The sequence below is a fragment of the Lissotriton helveticus genome, chromosome 4_2 (genome assembly GCF_964261635.1).
Source record: "Lissotriton helveticus chromosome 4_2, aLisHel1.1, whole genome shotgun sequence".
NCBI classification, from domain to species: domain Eukaryota; kingdom Metazoa; phylum Chordata; class Amphibia; order Caudata; family Salamandridae; genus Lissotriton; species Lissotriton helveticus.
Window position 1 is genome coordinate 100584175 of NC_136064.1, and position 25527 is coordinate 100609701.

Genomic DNA, 25527 nt, shown 5'->3' on the forward strand with positions numbered 1-25527 from the left:
TGCCTAATAACTTCATAAAGGTTATTCCCTCCTTGTTATGCTCAAAGTGTGGCCCACTCTCTACCGGACATGATGACCAATCTGCACTTACAGGGAACAATTTTGGGCAAAGATGGCAGTTTAAATCCCCCATTATCAGGACAGTAGGTACTCCTCCCCCTTTCCTCTGCTTGATCTCATGATTAATTCTGTAATCTAGTTCCTGGATTACTGAGTTATTCCCATCCACTGGCCCTGAGTTATAGATATTAAATATCAGTAATCTCAGCCCTTGTCCTTGAAATACAACTGCCTGGAGGGTATGCGACGTCCAAGAGGGTTGTGACCATGAACCTTCTACGTCCAGATCAACGTACAGTGCTAGCCCTCCCTTAGCTCTGCCTGATCTGGTTTCTTGAGCTGGTACGAAGAAACACTTAAAACCCTCTAAGTGGTATGGGGAGGATTCTGCCACCCATGTCTCCTGGAAAGCTAATATATGGCAGCCGCGGAGGTGTTTCCTCCAATCTCCATTTTCAAATTTCCCCGCCAGGCCTGCAATATTCCAGGACATTAAAATCAGACCTTCACTCGGTACTTTACCAACCTTTCCACCCTGGTTGTCTGTGCTGGGCTCATCCTTCCTACTCAGCGTAACCCCCTGAACTCCCTCACCTCCCGTTACTCGGGGTTCATCCACCCTCTTTGCTTGATAGCTTTCTGTGGCCCTATATGTACTTCGTTTGTCTCCCACCCTTTCAGCCATCTTTTCATGACATTTCCCGGTTTGGGATAGTCAATCGTTTTCATCGAGGGACAGTAGCGGGCTGAATCTATTTGCCCACTGAGTGTAGCCCTGTCCTCTCTGCTCTTGTATTCTAGCACAGTGTCTTGCTGGTGCACTTCCTGTTCTAAGATCCGCGTGGTTCAGGGTGTGTACAGCACGTCTCCTCGGGTAGAAATATCCTAATGGTAAGGTACATATGGTGCTAGTATGATTTTTATTATAGCTACCTAGTATGTATTTCACTAGGTCGGTGTTTCTGAAATTTACCTCAATGCAATCCCCTGTGATATCTTTCTTCCTACTGCCTATCCAGTTTACTCTTCTCACGTGAAGAATCTCCCCACATTCTCTTCCTTGCAGGGGCCTATGTGTATTCAACCACTTGATTATCTTATTTTTTAATTCCGTGTGAGACTCTTTCTCCTCTGCCCTGAGTTCAGGTACCCCGGTAAAAACAACAACATAAGGGCATGCTTCAGGGGGCAGATTGATGTGTGGTGGTACAGGGTGATCAAATCTATCGTTTGGCACATTACCTCTCGGGTTTATCTCAGTGGAAACATACATTTTTGGATTTTCTATTTGTGCTAACAGCGCATTTGTTCGTTGTTGGGCCTTATCAATGACCTTTGTCCCCCCCTTCTGAATGTTTCCCCTCCCTACTTGGGCTGAGTGTTTAGGTGTTTCATGGACTTGTATAATAGTACATTGCTCGTTGCTCACACAGTTATTACTGCCAACTGTATGTTCGGCTGACGTGGTGCCTGCTGAGGTGCGATTTGCTGTTAAATTACAGTCTATAGGGCCCTTTGACCTTCCCTGCTTTGTCAGTTCGTTTATCACTTTATCTAGCCTGCTAATTATTGGTTTTAACTGACTCATGATAAAAGTTTCCAGGCGCTTTTGGAGGTCTCCTATTACTTCGTCCATCCATCCTGGTGGAGTTTGATGACGTGCCGCTGCCACTTCTGTAACCGCTACCTCCCTATCTTTGGGACCATGTATGACCATACTTTGTTTATTTAACCGATGTTGGCCCTTCCTACAGCCCCCTTGTTTTGATTTTCTGTTTTTAGCATTGTTTCTATTTTTATTTGTATCTGTAACTGATTCTTCTACCACCTGCGTACAAGGGATGCTTTCCGTGGAGTTTTCTAAAGTGTCGTTGTGAGAAATTGCTGTTGTGTTTAAATCAATGGGTTGTGTAGGTGTATCAGGGATAGACAGACTTCTTTCTGTGCGCTCGATCTCCCTATTGACTTTTCTCAACATCAGGTCAATCGCGGTGGGTTGTAACACAACATTTGATTCAAGCTCTAGAGGTTTCAAAGTGCGAGTCGAAAGTGCTTTGCCCGTGGCAGAGCGCGTTTTCGTTCTGCTAGACATGATTAGACCGGAAGAGAGGAAGATGTAGGAACTTACACTATTACCTACCCACCATTACACTCCCTCCTTGTCTAGTAAACTGGTGAATAAATCCTCCCTACTTCCAACACAATATAAGAATTATCACCACCCCCTCCCACAGTTGCACAATGATTTTCAGAGTCCACAGTTTGTACTGTCTTTTTGTTTACAATCTGTTCGAGGTTGGGTGGGCGTCGGGGTTTAGGGTTAATACGAGGGATTCAATGATATTGTACCTCTGAAACAGTCACAGGGGGGGTGGCCCAGCCCAGCCTCTTCTGGCCGCTGATGGTCGCAGATGGTCCCGCCCTTGTCCCGGCGCGCTCCCGCACGCGTCCCGCGGGACGAGTGACCAAGGGAGCCTTTATGCGCCTCCTGGCGCTTCCCAATTACGGCAGCGGCGTCCTTGCCGCAATGGGGCTCCTGGGAAGTGTAGTCAAAGGGGGCCCGGCGGAGCCAAGCCCGGCCAGAGAAACGAGCGGAGCAAAGCCCGGCCCACAGGTACAAACACAGGGATGGAGTGGAGCAGTGCCCGGCCCTCAGCAACACAGCAAGTAAGGCTCCCCCCGGCCTCGGCACCAAGGGAGCCTTTATGCGCCTCCTGGCGCTTCCCAATTACGTCAGCGGCGTCCTTGCCGTGATGGGGCTGCTGGGAAGTGTAGTTAAAGAGGGCCCGGCGGAGCCAAGCCCGGCCAGAGAAACGAGCGGAGCAAAGCCCGGCCCACAGGTACAAATACAGGGGTGCAGGGGCTCTGCGAAGCCAAGCCCGGCCAAGGAGATGGAGCGGAGCAGTGCCCAGCCCTCAGTAACACAGCAAGTAAGATTCCCCCCGGCCTCGGCACCAAGGGAGCCTTTATGCGCCTCCTGGCGCTTCCCAATTACGTCAGCGGCGTCCTTGCCGCGATGGGGCTGCTGGGAAGTGTAGTCAAAGGGGGCCCGGAGGAGCCAAGCCCGGCCAGAGAAACGAGCGGAGCAAAGCCCGGCCCACAGGTACAAACACCGGGGTGCAGGGGCTCGGCGGAGCCAAGCCCAACCAAGGAGATGGAGCGGAGCAGTGCCCGGCACTCAGCAACACAGCAAATAAGGCTCCCCCCGGCCTCAGCACCAAGGGACCCTTTATGCGCCTCCTGGCGCTTCTCAATTACATCAGCGGCATCCTTGCCGGGATGGGGCTGCTGGGAAGTGTAGTCAAAGGGGGCCGGGCGGAGCCAAGCCCGGCCAGAGAAACGAGCGGAGCAAAACCCGGCCCACAGGTACAAACACAGGGGTGCAGGGGCTCGGCGGAGCCAAGCCCGGCCAAGGAGATGGAGCGGAGCAGTGCCCGGCCCTCAGCAACACAGCAAGTAAGGCTTCCCCCGGCCTCGGCACCAAGGGAGCCTTTATGCGCCTCCTGGCACTTCCCAATTACGTCAGCGGCGTCCTTGCCGTGATGGGGCTGCTGGGAAGTGTAGTCAAAGGGGGCCCGGCAGGGCCAAGCCCGGCCAGAGAAACGAGCGGAGCAAAGCCCGGCCCACAGGTACAAACACAGGGGTGCAACCGGCCAAGGAGATGGAGCGGAGCAGTGCCCGGCCCTCAGAAACACAGCAAGTAAGGCTCCCCCCGGCCTCGGCACCAAGGGAGCCTTTATGCGCCTCCTGGCGCTTCTCAATTACGTCAGCGGCGTCCTTGCCGCGATGGGGCTGCTGGGAAGTGTAGTCAATGGGGGCCCGGCGGAGCCAAGCCCGGCCAGAGAAACGAGCGGAGCAAAGCCCGGCCCACAGGTACAAACACAGAGGTGCAGGGGCTCGGCGGAGCCAAGCCCGGCCAAGGAGATGGAGTGGAGCAGTGCCCGGCCCTCAGCAACACAGCAAGTAAGGCTCCCCCCGGCCTCGGCACCAAGGGAGCCTTTATGCGCCTCCTGGCGCTTCTCAATTACGTCAGCGGCGTCCTTGCCGCGATGGGGCTTCTGGGAAGTGTAGGCAAAGGGGGCCCGGTAGAGCCAAGCCCGGCCAAGGAAATGGAGCGGAGCAGTGCCCGGCCCTTAGCAACACAGCAAGTAAGGCTCCCCCCAAGCTGCTTGAGCCCAATGTTGGGAAGGTTCCACAGGAGGGGGGTGGTGTTCCGGACACTGGGGTTGTCCAGGTGTAATTGAGGTCTCCATGTAGGATGTAGTCAGTGGATGGGAGAGCCTGGGGTGTGATGAGGTCTACAATGGCATCAGTGAATAGAGGTTCATGGCCGGGGGGGCCTGTAGATGAGGGTGCCATGGAGGGTGGTGTTGGGTTAGGTCCAATCTGGAAATGGAGGTGTTCCATTGTCAGCTTTGAGTCAGAATGCGTGGTCAGTCCGAGTGTGCTTTTGTAGACAATAGCAATGCCTCCTCCTGGATGGTAGGGGTGGGCCTTGCAGATTATTTTGAGGCCGTAGGGGATGCTGATGGCAATGTCGGTCCGGAGCAGCGGTTGGTCCAGGTTTCTGTGAAGAAAGCGATGTCTAAAGAGGTGGCATCGAGGAGGTCCCAGATTTCTGTGACGTATTTGTGGAGAGACCGCACGTTGATGAGGATGCAGTTGAGCCGGTCGGGTGCACTGTTGGTCGGCTTGGCGGAAAGAGGCGCTGGCGTGCTGATGTGGCAGGAGGTGCGTTTGCAGTTTCGGCAGGTGCAGGGTGCAAGAGTATTCTTTTGTGATGCTAGATGGCAGGCGGCGTGGCGTCCAGAGTTGAGGGCGAGGAGGGCGTTGGGATTGTAGAAGTGGAGTGTCTGAGAGGCAGTGTCCCTGGTGCTGGGCACGGTACAGGGGCGGACGGGCGCAGGCGGGCTTGCCTTTGGCTTACCTTGGGTGCACCAGTGGCACACCCGCTGTACATGGCCGCACAGCGTCCACAATTAAGTAATGCTGCAGGGGGGCTGGACAGCTGGGAGGTGGAATACGAGGGAAAGAACACTGGAGGGAGCGGGGATGCAGGTGAGAACAGTGGCAACAAGGGAGAGGATAGTGAAAAAGGAACTGAAAAAAAGCACAGGAAAAACAAAGCAAAACAAAGCAAAGATTATAAAAAAAGACAAAAGTAGAAAAGCAATGGAGAAGATCAGAAAGATGAACAGGAACAGCAGAAAAGAGGGACAGGAGGGCAGTCAAGCTGCAGAGCACTGACTCTGTATCATTGGACCACCAGGGATGACGCGCAGGCAGGAGCCTGCGGGTGGAGGAGGAACTTGAACACCTGGTTAGAGTAACCAGCAGCAGCAGATGGGGACATCAGCAGAAGCAACAAGATGGCACAGCGCTGTGGGAAGCGTGTACCCTGTGCACCCAAAAGCGAAATAACAGGGGGCATTGAAAGGCAGCACCACCCGTTTGCTTCTTTCAATCTAACGGTGGCAAGCAGATTCTGTGTTTCCCTGCGAGTAACGGTGGATCAAGCTGCATACTCAAGGGCCTAGGCCTAAACTGACCCGTGCACCTAGCACCCGCTGCAACCAATGGCCGATCTCAGCGGCTTAAGCGAGTTAGTGGAGTCCCCCACCAGTCTTGTGCGGTGCCCTCAGTGATGTAGTTCAGCCGCAGCACAGGGATTGCTCAAGGCAAGGTGTGGGTCACCCACAGGCGCTAGGCCCGGGCCGACTCGTCCCGGTCCTCCTCCGCTACGAGTCCCACCTTCTCCTCACCTGGACATTGACACCGGGGCTCAACGCGCTGCACTCTCTCCAAATCTGTGACTCAGCAAGCAGGAGCCTCAGCCAGGCAGTTTTTTCACAAGCCTTGGTACAGCAGTCGCTGCCAAGTCCGCTGAGGAACCTCCTGATGCAGGTGATGCAACAGGGCTCCCTTAGGCGTGAAGTTGCAAAGCTCCCGCCACACAAGTTTGGCGCAGCTCAGCGGCCTCACTCTCCACAGCGTCCGGCCAGTGCAACATCCTCTGGCCTGTGATACAGAGAGGCATGGCCCACCATTGATAATCTCCTCCGTGCACGCCGGTGTAGTAGTGGCGCCTGGTTTGTGATGCAGACCACCCTACTTTGGTGCGCAGGAGCGCATCCACCGTTCACAGCTCCAAGGTGCACCAGGCGGTATTCTCGCACAGGTCAGCAACATGTCTCTGTGTGACCTGCCAGACTTCACCACCAGGTGAGGGCGATCGCCGAAGCCTCAATGTCTACTGCCACAGCCCAGCAGCTCCACAGCACCACTGCCTCCTACTCCGGACCACAGATGCAGGCTGAATGAGGTCTCCGGGCCCCGGGGACTGTCCCAGCTTTTAAGGTTTTGGCTGCCATGGTATTGCAGGGAGGGAGCTATGAAAATTGATGCATCACTGGTTTTTCCCAGCAATTACCTTGTTTCATAACTGTAGTCCTGAATTTGCATTTTCTCTTCCACTAGGACTCTGGCTGGTAATCCTGGCTGTTGGGGTGCTTGGGGGGGTTGTTGATCTGTGCTGTACTTGGCCCTGGCTGTTCCATTTTGCATTCCATTGATTTTATTCCCTATTTTTCATTGGGGTGGACTTATCGGCTGTTTTTGCCTCTAGAGGCAAAAAAAGTCACATTGGGCTGACTAAAAAGAGTTTTTTTGCCGCTAATGTGCTTTTCGCAAAAGAAACAATTGATGAACGGAATGCTGGGCAATGCAAACATTCACCCCCAGTCACAAGGATCTGGGTTAAATCCATAATTCTTTTGCTCACCACAGCACCCCAGTTTGGACCCAGCCATATGCAAATCAGTCTTGAGCCCTGTGCCTCATGGGAACAGTTCAGCCTGAACTGCCAAGCCAGGTGCTCCCTAAACCGGAAACAAGCATCCTGGGACCGGTTTCTGGGTATCACCCTTCATCAGCCAGGCTAGCTTGTGGTGTAGTGAGCAAGGGACCCACGTCTGGGCATACCCAGCCCACTTAGGGTGACAAATGCCAAAGAAAGAATTGATGGAGGGAATGCTGGACAATGCAAACATTCACCCCCAGTCACAAGGATCTGGGTTAAATCCAGCATTCCTTTGCTCGGGCTGGATCCAAACTGGGGTGGTGTGCAAAAGAATGATGGATTAAACCCAGATCCTTGTGACTGAGGGTGGATGTTTGTATTGTCCAGCATTCCATCCATCAATTGTTTCTATTGCTAACAGGCCTTCCATCGCATTTCTCTCGCTAACATCAAAACTGTTATCGCCTTGACGTTAGTGTTAGCATCAGTTTTCACTGCAACAAGCGGTTACTATCGCCATGTAGTGACGTATTGTGAATACATCGCTAACAGGGCGATAGTTTTTGGTGATAGGCCATGTTAAGAAAATTGCCACTAACTAATGCTAAGGCTAGTTAGCGGCAGTTGTAAAAATACCCTCAATCTTTACAACACCAATGGCGTGGCCATGGGTGACGCAAGGGATGTCTGTCTGTTATTGGCACTGTTTATTATAAGGCCAATATTGCTATTATATATACACATCAACATTATTTTCCATTAAACCATTGTAAATGAGGTTTTTATACAAGAAACATCCTGAACTGAATTACTTCAAGGTGCTCTCAGATTTGCCTCGCAGTGAAAATAAGACACAGTGAAAAAAAGCACTTCGTCGAAGATCACACGGTTGGATGAAGTGGGGAAGCGAGGATCTGATCCCCGGTCTCCTCATGGTGGAACTGACCAGCGAATGAATATCACCTCTCTCCAGTTTAACACCAAAGGGCAATGCTTTGTGGTCAGTTATTTGTCGATCTATATTAGTGAAAAAAAGCATATCACCTATTCAATTAATCTAACACGATAAATATAAAAATCCCTCATAGGAAAAAGTACAAAGTTTAGAGTAGGGGACGACAGGGACTATTTTTCTGTTATAAATTTACCACCATCCCTAACTTCACACCCAGTACAATTTCAAGAGAGGGTCAACTACAGAGATGAGCCCAAAGGGGGGGCGGGGAGGGGGGATTTGTACCCCACAGAGGCTGCTCTCAGGGTACACGTCTTCAGTCAGGTTAAAATGGAAGCTTGGGGCAGATACCCGCTCCCTTCTTAGAAGCACCTTTTACATTTTCAGCTCATAATTGCTCTGTGTGTAACATTTTTTGGACTAGATTGTCTAATTGAACAATTTACAAAATGTGGTTGCAAATTACGCACTGACTTTTTGCAACCTGTATCGCCTTGAGACCCTCATGGGTGAGTAGTGCGCTATATAAACCCTTGATTGATTGATTTTGTGAGCTAATAGGTCTGTGGAGTGCTTCAGGTGTGCTTGTATTTATGTTTGCACGCTGATAATCAAAAGACCGATGATGTGTGCACATCATAGGGCGTGGTCGCGCGCGCGTGCTGCTCACATTCAAATGGGAACGGCTTACTATGAGCCTCATGGCCGCGTTCTTTCTCCATGGTTTCCACAACTGTATCTCCGGGTGTGGTTGTGGTTTCAGGGAGGACAGACCTGTGGACGGAGGGCTCCCGCTTTACTAGGAATAAATACTTTTAAACTTACCTCGCTTTGGCTCCTTTCATCTCTACCTGTCAAGGTCACATCAAAAATATCCATTTGCAGAACGAGCTGCTAATTAGGCAAGTCGCTGCTTGTGACCCTTTGCCATTGACTACAAACACAGGTAGGGGGCCTGCCAGGAACAGCAACCCACTATCCCTATGTGTGCATACCTAAAGAGGAAACTTTTTTTTAAGCAGCCCATGTCCCAAAGCAACACCTTCCCCTTTGTAAATCAGGTGCAACTTTGCAAATGCAAATGCAGTCCTTAACCTTTTCGGCGCTCATGACGAGCTCAGCTCTTCATGCGGCACAGTGGCGCTGTGCTCATGACGAGCTGAGCTTGTCATACCCGCCGCGGAACGCCCATGTGGGTATAATTCCCCTCCTGTGCGGGGCGTTCCATTGAGTGGGCGGAGTTGTGACGAGCTCAGCTCGTCATGAGCACAGTTCCGCTGTGCAGCATGACGAGCTGAGCTCGTCACAAGCACCGCGGTGCCGCGGGCAGCCCCCCTCCCGCACCGCGAGGGAATTAGCCCCACGGAGAAGGGGTTAAACACCTTACTAAATAGCAATTAGGACGGGGCGCCACCCTTTCTGATCCCTTCCTAATAGCTTTTAATTATGACTACACCCTATTTTACGAGTCAGAAAGACTCTTTGATTCATAGAAGGGGTTCATTACATACCTAAAGGCCATTTTGCAGTTGCAAACCCGGTGCTTTTGGAATTTCTGGGTTTGTAATGGAAAAATGGTTTACTCCACCTGCCCATTGACTTTTAAAGCTGCGTTTGGCAATGGATGGCAGCGCTGCGATGCTGGGCTATGTGGCAACGCAGAAACCGCCAGCACCCACCCCCGCTCTTTCACGCAGCCACTGCGGGCCCAAAAGCAGTGACCGCCACAGGTGGCACAACGGTTAGCTACGCCATTGAGCACAGGCAATGGTGGGAGAGAGGGTGGCGACAAGCAGCATGGACAATTGAAGGAAGGAGGGCTGGTGGAGGCAAGCAACAGGGGCAATAGAAGGAGGAAGGATGGGTTGGGGCTAGTAGCACAGACAACAGAAGGAGGGAGGCTGGGTGGGGACAAGCAACAATCAATCAATCAATCAATCCATTTGTAGAGCACGCTACTCATCCGTGAGGGCCTCAAGGCGCTGAGGGGGCAAAGCAGAGGGGTAGAAGAGAGACATGTAAAAACATGCAGTCTCGTGAAGTGCTTCAATACAGAAAAAAGTAGTGCCTAAAATATGAGCAGTAGAAGGACACAAGTAATGCGTCCATGCTCCAGGGGCGGGACAAACACACAACAAAGAAGGAAGCTTGCAGCAGCTGGCCAATGAGAAGCAAGGAAATGAGAGTGACAATGAAGCAATTAGCGGCCTCCAAACCTCTGTTACAAAACAATATGTCTCACAAGAGACAGCGCATATGCATCTGAAAACAAGTTCAACTCTTGTGTTCCCGACATAGGACCCTCTCACCCAACCATTGCTCTTTGCTTCTTCTACTCCAGAACACGTTTGTGTGCGCACTCCAACACACCACGTTTAATGACCTCTAGGTGAGTTCCTTGTCTTTACCTGCTCTTCCTCCCTTTCTCATCACCAGTGCGCTGTAGAACGTCTAGTCCATCACGGCCCCGCCTTCTCATTAATTCGTCTTCACAGGCGGGTAATTAATGTCACTTGGGCGGAGCGGCTGCAGCATGACGGAACCGCTCCGTCTTGAGCACCCATTGCCCGTGGCTCATGACGGCGTGGTTCCATCATAAGCAGGCAAGGGGTTAATATTGAAAAAGCAGGAAAGTGTATACTTTTACAGATTTAGAGGACATAGATTCTAATATTATCCAAGACCTGTCCACATGTTTTATTAAGTAGAGCAGTTAAGGGTGGACCACTTTTACAGAAGGAGTATCTGCCTGCTCTATGTCACTAATCTTTAATCAGTGTAAACCAGGTGGCATATTATCAAGTAGGCGATAATAGATTTTTGCACCTTTAGAGGCTGTTTTCGGCCGCTAAACGGCGATAATTTTATCGCCCTATTAGCAAGCTGTCGCTAACAGCAGTTAGCGACAGCTTGTAGGCGATAGCGAGCGGTTTGGGCCCGCTTTGCCTGTCAGCGATATTTATCGCTAATGACATGCAAAGTGGGCGTACCCAACCTGTTAGCGACTGAAAGCAGTCGCTAACATCGCTATCCCCTATTACCAACACAGGCGTAGCGATGGAAATATTCGCGCTAAGCGTGAATATCTCCAAAAACTAACGCCTGCTCAGGCCAGTTCTTAACCATTATATCCAATGGGAGGTGGATATAATGGCTAAGACCCTGTTAGTGATAATGCGTGAATATCGCTGTATTCTCAGCAATATTCACGGATTTTGCCGCTATCGCCGGGAATTTTATCACTTTTGAGATAAACGTTGCTAATAGCACGTTATCTCAGCGATAAAATCCGGTGATGTGCGGCGATAAAAAAATTGCCGCTAAGCCTTAGCGATAAATATAGCTATTTGTTGATAATATGCCCCCAGGTCTCTAAATTCTTCCAGAACTTTCTAATAGTTTTAGGCAGCTGCAAATGAAGTGAGTGAGAGGTTTAAGACTATAGGCGTGCAGTCTAGAACGGCAGCAGACACAGTTGTAGGTGATTAGATTGAAAAAAGATTTAATTGAATACCATTACTGAGAAACCATTTCACCTAAACTGTTTAATGGAAATTTTGAGAATGAATGTCATTTTCCTTTTCGTAGAAACCAATTCATCAATGCCTTTTTGATTAAAACTGAGGTTTGAATATCTATTTTCCGAGTGTCAATCCAATGGTTACAGGTCTTACTTTCACTTTTGTCTGAGATATTTCTTTCTGTGCTTTCCTTCAGGGGCCATTATTTCATATTTGCCAACAATTACTTCAGATGCTTTTAATTCACTGACCCATCACCACCAGTAAACCCCATCCATCTCTGACCCCCCTCACAACCCCTAGACACCATCAAACACCTCACCACACCTGAACTACACTCATCCCTGAAGCCCTCTCTATCCACCATCCCTGAAGCATATCACTCGCTACACCTAACCCCATCCATTCTTTTACCGTAAAACCCCTTTCTATGCCTAAACCCCACCCATCCCATGCCACTTAACCCCTTACATGCTGGGGCTATTTCCCCGCTGTGCTGGGGGGGGGGCGCGCACAGTGCCCCTGTGCTCATGACGAGCTGAGCTCGTCATGACCACACCCGTTCCCATGGAACGTTCAGCTCAGCAGGGGAATTAACCCAGCGTGCGAACGTTCCACGGCTCATGACGAGCTCAGCTCGTCATGAGCACACGGGAACCGTGGCTCATGAAGAGCTGAGCTTGTCATGAGCATGCAAGGGGTTAAAAAACTTCAGGACACCCACACTCCACCCATCTCTGAACCCTAAAAACCCTCAGAGCCCTTAAACTCAAGCCATCTATGACCCATAATAACTCCTCATCACCCTAAACTATTCATCCATGAACCCTAAACCCCCCTTTCTAGATCTTAACTCCACTCATCCCTGAATCCTTAAAACCCCTCACCACCCTAAACTCCATGCCATGCTGAACCCCAAAAACTCTTCACCACCCCAGCCGCTACCCATAAATGAACCTTAAAAACCCTCTCCTGCCCTAAACTCAGGCCATTCAAGAACCCCAAAACCCTCTTACACTCCAGCCATCCCTGAAACCAAAAAACTCTGCACATACCTAAACACCATCCAACCATGATCTCCAAAAACCCCTTACTGTCCCTACAAGCCACCTTTCTCTGAACCCTAAAAACCCATTTCGATGCTTATATTCCGATTATTCCTGACCTCTAAAACAACTCTCATCTCCCTTAGCCATCACTAAACCCAAAAACATACAGTGGACCTGAAATCTACCCAAGTTTAATCCAATTTTGGATTGTTCCTTAAAAAATGTTTCCTTTAATTTCAATTTTTTGGGGTGTTTCCTTTAAAATTGTTTTTCCTTTATAATTGTTTTTCCTTAAAATTGTTTTCCATGATATGTGTTCCTCCAATGTGATTTCTCAGTTTTCCTTTTACATTAATTCACACACTTCAGCAAACACATCTGTTGTCACTCTCCCAGGTGCTCTCAGACCTGCATTGGAATGAGCAGGTGATAATTAACCTATATCCTGATGTAAGGGCCCCATAGAGGACTGTGAAGATGTGTGAAGTGGGGGACACTTGACAGGGTGAGGTTAAAGGCAGCTAAAGATAGGAAGATTTTATACGAAATACCTTTGCGTGAGTTTCTGACCTGACCCTTCTGCCCAGCCGCACCCCTACATATGGGGAAGAGTCCACGTTCCCTCATTGTGTCACAGCGCTTACCCTCTTTTAAACCTTTATTGGTTCCCCTGTGAAACGGATCCAAAAAACACAAAAGAAAACACATTGCTTTAAAATGTTGTCTTTTTTGTACATGTTCCCCTTTAAACGCTCCGTCCATCATCCCATTTGGTTTTGCTTTGTTTGCCCTTAGTTGGCAGGGTATGCCTAGACGTGGGTCGCTTGTTCACTCTGCCACTGGATTCAAGATAGCCTGGCTGATGACGGTTGATTAGCCAGAAACCGGTCCCAGGATGCTAGTTTCCGGTCCAGGGAAGACATGGCTTTGCAGTTCGGGCTGCACTGTTCCCATGAGGCACAGGGTCAGACTGATTTGCATATGGCCATGTCTGAACTGGGGTGGTGGAGTGAGCTAAAGAATGAGGATGGATTAAACCCAGATCAGTTGAATTGGGGACGAGTGCTTGCAATGTTCAATACTTGGTCCATCATCACCTTTGGTTTTGCAAAAATATTCAAACCAGCCCGCTTCCTTCGTCTCCTTGCACAATCTCTCTCTTTCGCCTCTCTCTCCTTTCTGCCTCATGGGCTGCTCTCTCCAGCTTCAGGGCGGTGTGACCGGTGCAGCCGCACCTGGCACTGACATAGGGGGCAATGTGTTAAAAAATAACTTATTGGTTAAAAAGCGCATGCTGCAGAGTACGTTGTGTGTCCAACAGTTTTCAGGCAACAATGAGAATGTCAGAGTAACTCTAGTGATTAATGTTCCTGCTGGAGACAGATGAATTTGGTGTAGAGGCACTTTTTACATCCAATAAGTAGCGCAGAGGGTTAATGTGCCTGCTGTTGTTGTGTTGCGCTGCAGCACACACAGAAAGAGAAAAAAGCCTCTTAGGAATGTTTAGTGCCAACAATCAGGACACCCTTGCAACATCGTGGAAAGGTGCCTGCATTGAGACTTGTCACCAAATTGTGCACTGGTGCACCGGCGCTGGCTGAAAGGATAGGAATGCACCATATTGCATAAATACAGTGAGTTTCTGCCCTTTCGATTTGGTGTAGGCGAGTGCAGCAAAATGACTTGCGGCGCTACCCACCGTCAAATCATTGTTAGTGGGGCACCTGGTGCTTTAAACAGTGGCATTAGGAAGTATCCACACCCCTTTCCAAGCCTGCGTGATAACGCACGGCAGAAGGGTAGCTCTCCACCCAGACTTTCAGGGCATCTGAAAGGATCTTTGCAGACTCTTTAGCCCCTGTGGCTAGTAATGAAATAATTCAGAATTCTGAGTTTGCCCTGTCCCCTCTTAAGGTCTGGCGTTAACCAAAATCTTTTGATTTTGCAAAAAAATATATAAGCAAAGCATTACGGTTGTTGTCTGTACAGTCTAAGAATCAGGAAGCTAAAATCAGTGACACCAATATGTGGATGCAAAACATTGCAATTATGTATTTACCTGCGCATTGCTACTTAAAAGTACTTACGGATTCGGAAATATGTTTTGTAATATCGATATGATTGACCCATTTCCACTTTAAGTATGTTTATGTTTTTTGGCATACTCTGGGTCCTTCTTCACTGTTGATGAAGCTACACTTATAAAGAGCACTTGAGCGTGCACTCTCACATTTGCATATGATTGAGACTCTTGAGGAGCCGAAACATGTTGTGCTGCACAATTTGCCAAGATTAAATTACTATCACTAACGATCTGCGGGTGGGCTTGTGTTCATGTTGCTGGAGGAGGAGTGCATGTCTCGTTCGGAATATTTTTGGGTGACCGATGCACCCTGACAAACCCTGACCCGTTAGGCTGGGCGTCCCAAGCGTCACATTCTTTTGGGATATCTATCTATCTATCTATCTATCTATCTATCTATCTATCTATCTATCTATCTATCTATCTATCTATCTATCTATCTATCTATATATATATATATATATGTATATATATATATATATATATATATATAATATATAGAGGAGCTCGGCCAGCCTGCTTCATCCATTGGCCTGTTCTTGTGTCATTCATATTTTAATTCAGCCCTCTACAATGTGGGACAATTGGTGGTTTGAGGGCCTGTTTTATGGTCTGTTGGCAATTTATTCTGCTGATTTCCGTCATAATAAAACAGATAGTATGTGCCACAAGCACAAATGCATGCAGTCTCCCGTACCTTGCAAAATACCTCATGCAACTTTACAAGTTCAAAACTGCCCTAATTTGCAAATGCGCACCACTTTTTGGGGTATCCGATTCTCTAATGGGGGTCGCTGTTGGTGTGGTGCCTGGGCTGTGTTCTGCTTTAGTCCGACCATGAGCAGGGATGTTGGAAGGCTGCACTTCTGATGCTTATGAGCTGTGGCTCTTTGGGGAATGCGGCGCCAGGCAAAGGTTTCCGACGGTGAAGCTGAAGGAGCGCCCACCCTCGGAAACTTGACCGTTCCTGCATCTCTAACTGAGGTGGGGAACTGCACATTTTGTGGGGCAAGAGAAGTGCTGATGTTCCAGAAGGGTGCCCACCCCATCCAGCTCTAAATGTTCCCCATAGTTCTTGCAAGGAGTCACCTCTGTGTAATGAGCCCAAAAATGTAATGGCTGCAGCATCAGCTGTTGAGTCATCAACACTCTGGGAATAGTACAACTCCCCCCTGAACTCAAAGGTCCACCTTCCAAACACCAAGAGTCCTCCCAGTGAAGGTCATGGGGTGGTTCAAGGTTGCTTCTAAGCCTGGAGGTTGAAGGCAGTGCTGACTGGGAGTGAAATACAGTTAATTGGGGGTGGAATCAGAATGTCATGGTCAGAAGGTTGCTTCACATATATATAGCCTCATACATGTCATTTACAAGAATATCCGCTGATTGAAGTCCATAGTAGAACATCTACGCCCAACAGGACAATACATTTGTATATGATATTTAGGATACAGCATTTATGTCAGACTCAGACTTTTTAGGAAGGCCCTAAAAACCTGGAATTTCAGTGCATCGGACGCTTACTGCAAAACTTTGAGCTGATTCCCTGTTCTTCACATCAGCTGTTAACCAGGCCTTTTGCTTCCATCTCTGGGTTCCATTTAGCGCCATGATGCTCCTCGGAGGGACAGTTGCGCTCTACAAATGTGCTATTACATTACATTACATTACATTCTGTCCGTGATATTGTGACATGCCGCCTTCAATGGTCTTCAAACACCCAATGGGGTTGTAGCTACTCCAGGACAGCACATACAATAGTGGATCAGAGCCCAGTATGAAGGGCCCAAAGATACCTTGGGGCCCCTAGTGCCAAAATTACTGAGCAGTAAAAACCAGGAGACTTCACCAAATCCAGAAAGGGAACTTATTAATAAAATATCTTTAGAACCGTAAGGGCTACACTAACCTTTCACAGGCTCTAGCAAGAGGGCAATTCCCCAATCAACTGAAGAGGACCCCGCGACATGGCGAGAAACTGATGACCCATTGGTCCTTATAGGACTGGGGCCATGATGCTGGCTCGCCACCCTGAAGAAGAGCTGTGCTGCAGCATCATAACCTTCATGTTAGTATTTTTTCTCCTGGCCCGCTGGCACACACAGGGATCTGAACTCTTAGTCCTTCTGGCATGGTCACCACAGGTCCTCCAGTGAGCTGGGTTTTGTGCAGGTCTTCTTGGGTTCAGGACGACTCTTCCCGCAGGTCGACGCAGATCCGTGTGCAGGCTCAAGAGCTCTTCTTCTCGCCACAGATCACAAAATTCAAGGCTACATACAGCTTAAGTCTACTCTCGAGAAGGATAGCCAGTCCAGAAGGTCGGCTCCGGATAACACAGAGTCGAGACTGATGCAGACGGTCACCCCGGCTTCTCCTACAATGACAGCCATGGTGGGGAGCCAACCAGAGCCAAACAGAGCCAAACAAAGCCAGCCAGAGCCAAACAAAGCCAGCCAGAGCCAACAAGAACCAACCAGAGGACTGTCTTCTTTAAAGTAATACACTCCCTACAGTTTTGTAAAAGTGAATGTTCCCTTTGTGTACCTGATTCCCGGGCTTCTGGAGTAATAGTCAATCCACTGCAGAGACTACTGTTCCTCTGGTGACCAGCAGCAGCACCGGAAGAGGGGGACATGTGGGATTCACCTGAGCGGGGAGACCACTGCTCTGACAAAGGACATGGGCTTGCAGGCACCTACCATCCACCACCACCTAGAAAAGGTTTCAGAGAGTTCTCCTGAGCACAAGTGCATGAGGGATGATGCATCGCCATGGACAAAGGCAGCCTGCGTGAAACAGCGCCAATCACTTATGCAGCACATCAACCTGTCGCAAATGGATACTTGTAAATAAATAGACTATACATATGCACCATTTCAGCATATCTCCCATAGAAGACAGGCATGGCCAACTAGTTATAGAGACTGGATAGAACTTTCCTGCAGAGAGCAAGACCTACTCGTCTTCAGAAGACTCCTCAAGACCTGGCTCTTCGAGCACTACCAGCACCCCCCCCTCCCCTCAGCGCCTTGGGACCCTCACGGGTAAGTAGTGCGCTTTACAAGTACTCCGATTGATTGATTGCTCCCTAGGAATAAAGGTAAAATGGTGTGTACCCCTAAATGTTTAATCCACAGCCATTACTGCCAGTCACTTAAATCGTGGAATAAGGTTTAGGAACTCTCAGTCAGATGGGGGTATACCCCAAACATCAGAGCACAGCTCTAATGATGTGCAGGATGGAACCCTGCCAGTGCATGAGCAGGCTTTCAACTCTATTGGACAAAACACTGAGGGATACTCCAGAATAGCAAACCAGTGCCATGCGTGTGCCACGTGCACTTTCTTGGTGCACGTCTGTGTGCTCGAGCTAAGCTACCAAATATGATCTAAGAAGACCCCACAATAAACCAGGTCGCCCCTGTAGATCAGACTGTTTGGCTTTGTGCAACCTCAGTCATCGCTCACATCAGGGCTGTGACTTCTTCCCTGTATATATAGGTTCCAAGTTTCTACAATTGCCCTGCACATAGAAGTTCAGATCTAACAACTCCACATTATCTGTTGAGATATTTTACATGAATTGTGATTTTACAATATTGTTATTAAATTCCTTAGTGTAAACCTCAAGCTCTGCCATTTCCCATCCTATAAGATGAAAAACATCAATAAATGTGGGCTATAATGGAAGATAGCGAGCACGTTCATCGCCCCCGTAACAAAGGACTTGAGTAAAACTATATTATCATTTTCTAAATGAGTTGCCTTTTCCTTGTTGTGTGGTCATACTACAAGCACATTTATCTTTCTCCTTCACCTGAAACATTCCTTGAGATCTGCAATCAGTGTTTTCATTTATAACAATGCTCTTGAGATTCTGGGAAAACCTACATTTTGTATTTAGTTCTTAAGCCACTCTCAGCATTCCTCTCCAAGTCTAACTCCAAATTTTGATCTCTCATTTCCTGCACACCTCTCTTAAACTTCTATATTTTATTTTCAAGCTTATTTCTATTGTATAAGCAATCAATATATATATATGTTTTTTTCCAAAACATTTTATTAAGTGGTATACCGGTTATCATGACATCGTTTACATATGCAGGTTACATTTGTAGTCAAGTAAGTGATTCGCAATATAGGTACATAATCAAACATGGATATTTAGACAGTGCATCAATTCTTAAGACAATAGACATATTATATGGATCTCGTCTAGGTAGACACGCTCTCGAGAACAGTGCAGGGCTACACCTCACCGTCTTCATCTTCCGAACTATCGAGATATTCTTCTGGCAACATTTCACATAAGACCCCTCTAAAGGTGTTCCAAGGAGCCTATATTTTGTTCCACTTACGTGGACTACCCCTGGTTTCATAGACTGTGCGCTCCGTAACCATGATTAGTCCATATTCCTACACCACAACGCTAATGTAGGGGGGTCAGGCACGCCCCACCTCTGCGCTATGTCTCTTTTCGCTACCATGAGGCCTAGTGTAACCCATGTTTGTCCATAGCGAGTGAGATCAGTAGGGTCCCACACGTTCAGAAGACATTTCCGCGGCTCGGGCAGAAGGGAGATCTCCAGCGTCTGTGAAATGGTGCGCAGGACCTGACGCCGATAGTCTACTATAACCGGGCAGTCCCACAGGGTATGAAAAAGTGTACCTTCCTCTCCACATCCCCTGAGGCAGAATGGGTGCGCTGCGCGATGTATTTTGTGTAAGGTGGTTCTGGTATAGTATACACGATGGACTATTTTTAATTGCACCAGCCGGAATTTGGCTGATAGGCCCACCTCCCTAGGGGATGCCAGGGCCGCCAACCAATCTGTTTCGTCCATGTCAACCACTTCCTCCACCCACTGATTCCGGAGTTTAAGGGTAGGATCAGGCATATTGTTGAGAATCTTTCGATATGTGAGGGATGTTGCTCGTTGCTGCATGAAGTCTGTGAGTAAACGGTCCTCCAATGGTGAGGCCTCTGTGATGTCAGTGTCTGCTGGGATTGCCGCCAGTAAGGCATGTCTGATTTGTACATATCTATAAGTTTCAGTCTGACCTGTCATATTGCTGTTGGAGTTGTGCAAAAGGAATCACCGTTCCTCTCTCCCTCATGTCTCCCCCCGTGGAAATTCCAATATTGTCCCATTGTGTAAAAGTTTTGCTACTCCTTAATTGTCCCAATGCTTTGGTATCCCAGAGCGGGGTGAGTTTGGTGATAGTTCCCTTCCATCCCAACTTCGCCTGAGCTTTATACCATAATGTGACTGTCTGTTTCGTGGGTCCTATTAGCTTTGTGGTTTGACTATTATTGTAGAGCACTGCCAGTATGTTGTTTGTACCTAGTTGTGCTCTGTCTGCTCGGTATGTTGGGTCATCTTATGGTGCATGTATCCAGTGATTGATGACTTTAAGCTGAGTTGCCCAATAATATAACTGTAGGTTTGGTAATGCAATCCCTCCATCATACCAGCTCCTATTTAATTTACTCTGGGCTGTTCGTGCCGGTAGGTTGCCCCATAGTAGAGCCAAGACCTGTGTTGCTACTTGCTTAAAATATTGTGGCAGTATCAGGTATGGTGTGTTATCAAGAGCATAGAGGAATAGCGGCAAGGCCATCATCTTGTACAGTGCCGCTCTTCCCAGCAAAGTTAGGGGTTAGGATGACCAGTGTTTTATATCGCGCTTCAGTCGGTCCGGGGGGGCTAGATTTTTACTAAAGAAGTCTGCCGCATTTCTTGTAATATGTATACCTAAATGTTTGAACGAGTCTCTGGTTATCAGTTCCGGGCAATCGTCTGGTAGCGATGGGTCTGGCCCCATCAGTATGTAAAGAATCGATTTGGACCAGTTGATCGTGTATCCTGACGTTTTCCCGTGTGTAGTACAGATTTCGAGAAGCTCAGGTATACTACGGTCAGGATCGGTCAGGTATAGCAGCATGTCGTCGGCGTAAAGGGAAATGCGGTCTTCCCAACCCGTCGTCCAGTTAATCCCTTTTATTAGTGGGGTCGTCCTAATTAGGGTTGCTAACAGTTCCAACACCAGCGCAAATAGTAGCGGCGACAGCGGACAACCCTGCCTGGTTCCCCTTGCTAGTTTTATAGTATGGGAAATGTGGCCGCTGGCTGCCACTTGAGCTATCGGTTCCGTGTATAAGAGTCATATTCACGCCAGAAATTTAGGGCCAAAACCCATATGGGTGAGGACTGCGAGGAGGTACTGCCATTCTACCAAATCGAAAGCCATTTTTGCGTCTAGAGACAGTATCACTGCCGGCTCTGGCAGTGTTGAAGCCCGTGCCAGTACTCCGCGTACTCGCCTGAGGTTAAGAGCTGTGTTACGGTGTGGCATGAATCCCGATTGTTCTGGGTGTATCAACTGGAAGAGTTGGGGCATTAACCGATTTGCCAGTATTTTTGCCAAGATTTTAACTTCCGCATTCAGAAGTGATATCGGGCGGTAGGAGGTGCATGCCGTGGGGGGTTTACCCGGCTTGGGAATTGCCACTATCGTTGCTGTGCGCTGGTCTAGCGGCAGTATCGCTGTCGCCAGGCTGTCGTTGTACATTGCCAGCAGCGGCTCGCTCAACGTGTCGGACATGAGCTTGTACCATTCTATGGGGATCCCGTTGGGGCCCAGTGCTTTTCCTGACTGTATAGCACCTATGGCAGTATGCAGTTCTTCTATCGTGAGATATGCCTCTAACTCCGCGACTGCCTCAGGTGTGAGGGTACGTGTTGCTATGTGACTAAGCGAAGCGAGTGCTTCGGATTCTAATATTTCTCGTTTTGGGGTATAAACTTCTTCAAAGTGATCAGCTACTGTATGTACTATGTCTTCTGGATGCGTCCGTAGGGTACCTTCCTGTTAGTACAGCCGTTGTATCCCTCCGGGCCCTCCCTTTGTGCGATCTAGCCATGCCAACATTTTCCCTGCTTTGTCGCCTATATCGTATATTTTGTGTGCCGTAGCAGTGATGTAAGTCATGGTCCGTTGCTGCAAATAGTCTCTATGGCGCTGCTGCTGCAGTTTTAGTTCATGAGCCGATTCATCGGAAGGGTCTGTCATGTGTGCTATGTGCGCCGTGTGTAATGCGAGCTCTATCTCACCCAGTTCTTTTTGTTGGGATCGCTTATGCCCCGTGATGGAGGCTATGGCCTGTCCACGGAGGACCGTCTTATAAGCTTCTCAAAGAATGGATGGTGACTTTACCGAGGTGCATTTTCATTGAAGAAATGCCTAGTAGTGTGTTTGAGGTCTTTCCGGATGTTGGGGTTTTTCAGATAGTTAGGGTATATGGGGTATATTCTCCTGCGGGATTTCTCCCTGCAAGAGAGAGATAGTAGCACCGGAGAGTGGTCTGAGATGCCCCTGGGTTTAATTTCTACTTCTTCGACATTTTGTAGCCTAGATCCCCCCATTAGAAAGTAATCTATACGTGACAGACTATTGTGCACCGTGGAGTGGTATGTGTATTGGTTCGTCGTTGGGTGAGTGTGTCGCCAGATGTCTATCAGTCCCATTGCTTCTAGAAAGCCCTGAAAACGGGAGGGACCTGATGTGTGTGGCTGTGCCCGAAATCTGTCGGTTGCTGTGTTTATGGCGGTGTTAAAGTCTCCTCCCAGAATGAGGTCCCCCTCTGGCAGAGTTAAGAGGAATGTTCCTAGTGCAGGTAGTGCCACCGACTCTAGTGCTGGAGGGATGTACACCGAGACTATGTTCAGAAGTTTCCCTTCCCATTGGCCTTGAATCGCTGCGAAGCGACCCTAGTCATCTGTCTTAGTCTGCAGCAGTATGAATGACGATGTCTTTTTGATGAGGACACCTGTCCCTCTAGAGCCTGAAGTAAACTCAGCGTGTGCCGCCATTTTGTATCCTCGTCTGTCCAGTGCCTGTCGAGCCCTCCCTGTTAGGTGTGTCTCTTGTAGTAGGACTACTGTTGGGCTATGTCTTTTCAAGGCCTGCAATACAAGACCTCTCTTTATTTTATCCCCCAGACCTTGTACATTCCTCCACAGTATTTTCAGGGGTGGCACAGGAGCCTTTTGTGTTGTGTCGTGAGGGATTCTGCCCTGTTCACTGCTCGCTAGGGAGGGCCTACCAGATGCCACGGAATCGCTGTCGTGTATTGACATCAAAACTTTTATGGTGTAGTCGCGGATTTGTTATGCGTGTCTCTTCTATTTCAATTGTGATGCAACTGTCCTCTCTTTGTGCCTTCTGTATGTACCTGTAGTTAATTCTTGCCATAATACTCAAACATAAACAAAGCAAAACTTTCCCTTCCCCTCCCACCCCCCTCCCTGCCTCCCTGCTTAACGGACTTAGAACCGCCCGCCACCCCAACTTAGCAGAGTGCTTTACCCCAACCCAAACCATTGTACTTGCTTGTCAGGGTTCAAGGGCCGTAGATGCGGCTGCCCTTACTGATCCACCCGGGCTCGCCCCAGTCCAGAAGCCAGAGCCGGGCCATAGATACTAATCGGTACTGCATTAATGTCGGCCAAAGTCAAGAGGCTAAAGTTCTTGTTCCAGTTCATTTTCTTCCGTCTCCGGTCCAGGTGAGTGGTGCGGTCCTCCTTGTCTCTGCTCTTGAGATCCAGCTCGGTCATCCTCCTGCTGCTGGCGGTGATTCCCGTTGGCGCGGCGCCGTGCTCCCACCTGTCTCCAACCCTCCAGCCAATCGTGCGCCGACTCTGGCGAGTCGAAGAACCACATCTTACTGTCAGCCACTACTCGTAGTCGGGCTGGGAATAACACGGAGTAGGGCAGTTCTCGCGCTCTCAATTCTCTTTTGACCTCCATGAAGCTTCTCCTACGGCGGGCTACCTCCGCGGTGTAGTCGGGAAAGAATGCAAGTGTGGAGTTGTGAACACGGATCAGCTGGGATGTTCTTGCCGCTTGTAGGATTGTGTCTCTGTCGCGAAAGTTGAACAACCTGGCCAGGACCGGCCATGGGGGCGCCTCCGGCTTTGGTTTGCCACCCGGGACTCTATGGGCTCTTTCCACCGAGAAGAAATGTGATAATCCCTTCGGCTGCAGTTTGGTTTTGGTTAAGTCTTCTACATATAAGTCCATAGCTTGGGTCCCTTCCGTTTCAGGAAGACCAAGAATTCGCACATTATTGCGCCTCGAGCGACCTTCCTGGTCGTCCAGCTTGTCTTTCAGGAGTTTATTATCTGTCTCGAGTCGCTTCAGTGCTGTCTGCAGTTCTGATGTGTCCTCCACCAGCGACTTCGTAACTATTTCTACTTGTTTGATTCGCTCTGCCATTTTGTGGAAGACCGCTCTTAGTAAAGACACGTCCGTTGAGATCGTTCCAACCATCGTCTGGACCGCTGATAATGCTTTCATTATGTCTTCCAATGTGACTTTTTTTGTCCCATCTCCATCAGTTGGTTTTCCCGTGGACGGACGCCCCTCCGGAGGTTGCGAGTTGCCCTTCTCGTACGCATATTTATCCAATTTGGCCTGCGTTGAATGGTTTCTCGGGCCTCTTCCAGCCATGGTGTCTCTTCCTGAGGGTTTGCCGCTGTAAGGCTGGTATGGGGGGAGACAAGCGATCAGGCCAAGTCTGTAAGAGGGATGGCGCGGTGTGGCTGTCTCGCCAGTGGTCCACCCGCAGCAGCCGATGGGTGTTCACGTTTGCCTGAGGGTGCGCCACGAGTCAGTGCAGCGAGGATGGTGCTATTGTGGGCAGCAATGGTGTTGAGGCTGGCCGGGATACAGTACATGCAGTCAGGTGGGGCAGTCCGGCCAAGTGGGAGGGGGTCACCGATCGCGGTATTACCTCCGCTATCAGCTGTTGAGCGGTGTCGCCCCGCATAGGTCACTGGGCTTACTGATGCTTGGACCCCCTATTTGTCAGCGTAGGGTCCGTGCCCTCACCTCCGGTATGGGCCGTTATGCCTTTCCGCCCTATTGCTGGGTAGGGTCGTCGGGAAGGTCTACATGTATGGTTCTGCCTCACGCATGTGCTGCCTCTACCCGTGAGGTGGTGCTGATAAGTTTTATGAACTCCGCCGCGTTCGTCACTGGTGTCACTGCACTGCTTGATGGGGGTTTGCATGCAATAGGTCGACATGTGCACTGCTGCCCCTCACTCTCCCCGCCTACCGTCGCTGATCAGTGCACTGTTGTTATGTGTTCTCTGTGGGGAGGGGCCGGTAAGTGTCGCAGTTACCGCCGCTATCTCCACTGGTGCCACTCCACTGCCGGTAGGGAACACAACGTATTAGGGAGATGCTGGTTACATCCGCGTAGCTGCCGGTAGAGTCCAATGGTGCTGGTGGGTGGTTACAGGGCTGCTGTGTCTTTTTCGGGGCTGCCGGGAACCGGAGGCGTACCGCTGCCGTATGTTCTACGCTTCCGGCGGGTCTTTAGATGGCCGTCTTCCGTCATGGCCGGAGTAGGGGGCACTTCCGCCGTCGCGGCATCCGGCTTGCCCCCACTTCCGCCCGGCGTCAGAAATGCGGCAGGTCGCGGTTCGATGCCACTGCGAAGGCCCACCGGGCCCGCTGCTCGTCACCCTCAGATCACCGCTTCGGAGCGCCTCTCAACTCCGCCCGTGTGCTCCGCTCTGCCCCGGACTGCAGCTCTTGCCCTGGGGGCCTCGTTACTGGACGGATAAGTGATCGGATTAATGAAAACGGGTGCCTCTCACACGGAGCTCAGCAGCTACGCAGCCATCTCTATCGGCTGCTAGCCACGCCCCCAGAAATCAATATTTTTATTTAATAAATTACTGGGTTTTGTTTCCTGAGCAGATGTTGTAATTGGTGCTGCATTCATCTGTACTCAGTGTTAATCCTTCATACCTCTGTTAAATGAAATACATCAATTATTAGATCTATATCATAAGTTTGTTTTACTGCAGAGAAGCCCAGACCTCAATGATAAGCTGTTTTGATAGCAAGTTATTTTGACAAAGGGTAGACAACTAGTTATCTGGTTGTATATGCCTCTGCTTTTCTTCCCTGATAGAATTTCCTTCCTCTAAGTGCCTGCTTAACAAGCAAAGATCTATTCACGGAAAAACTGCTTTACCTCTCAAACAA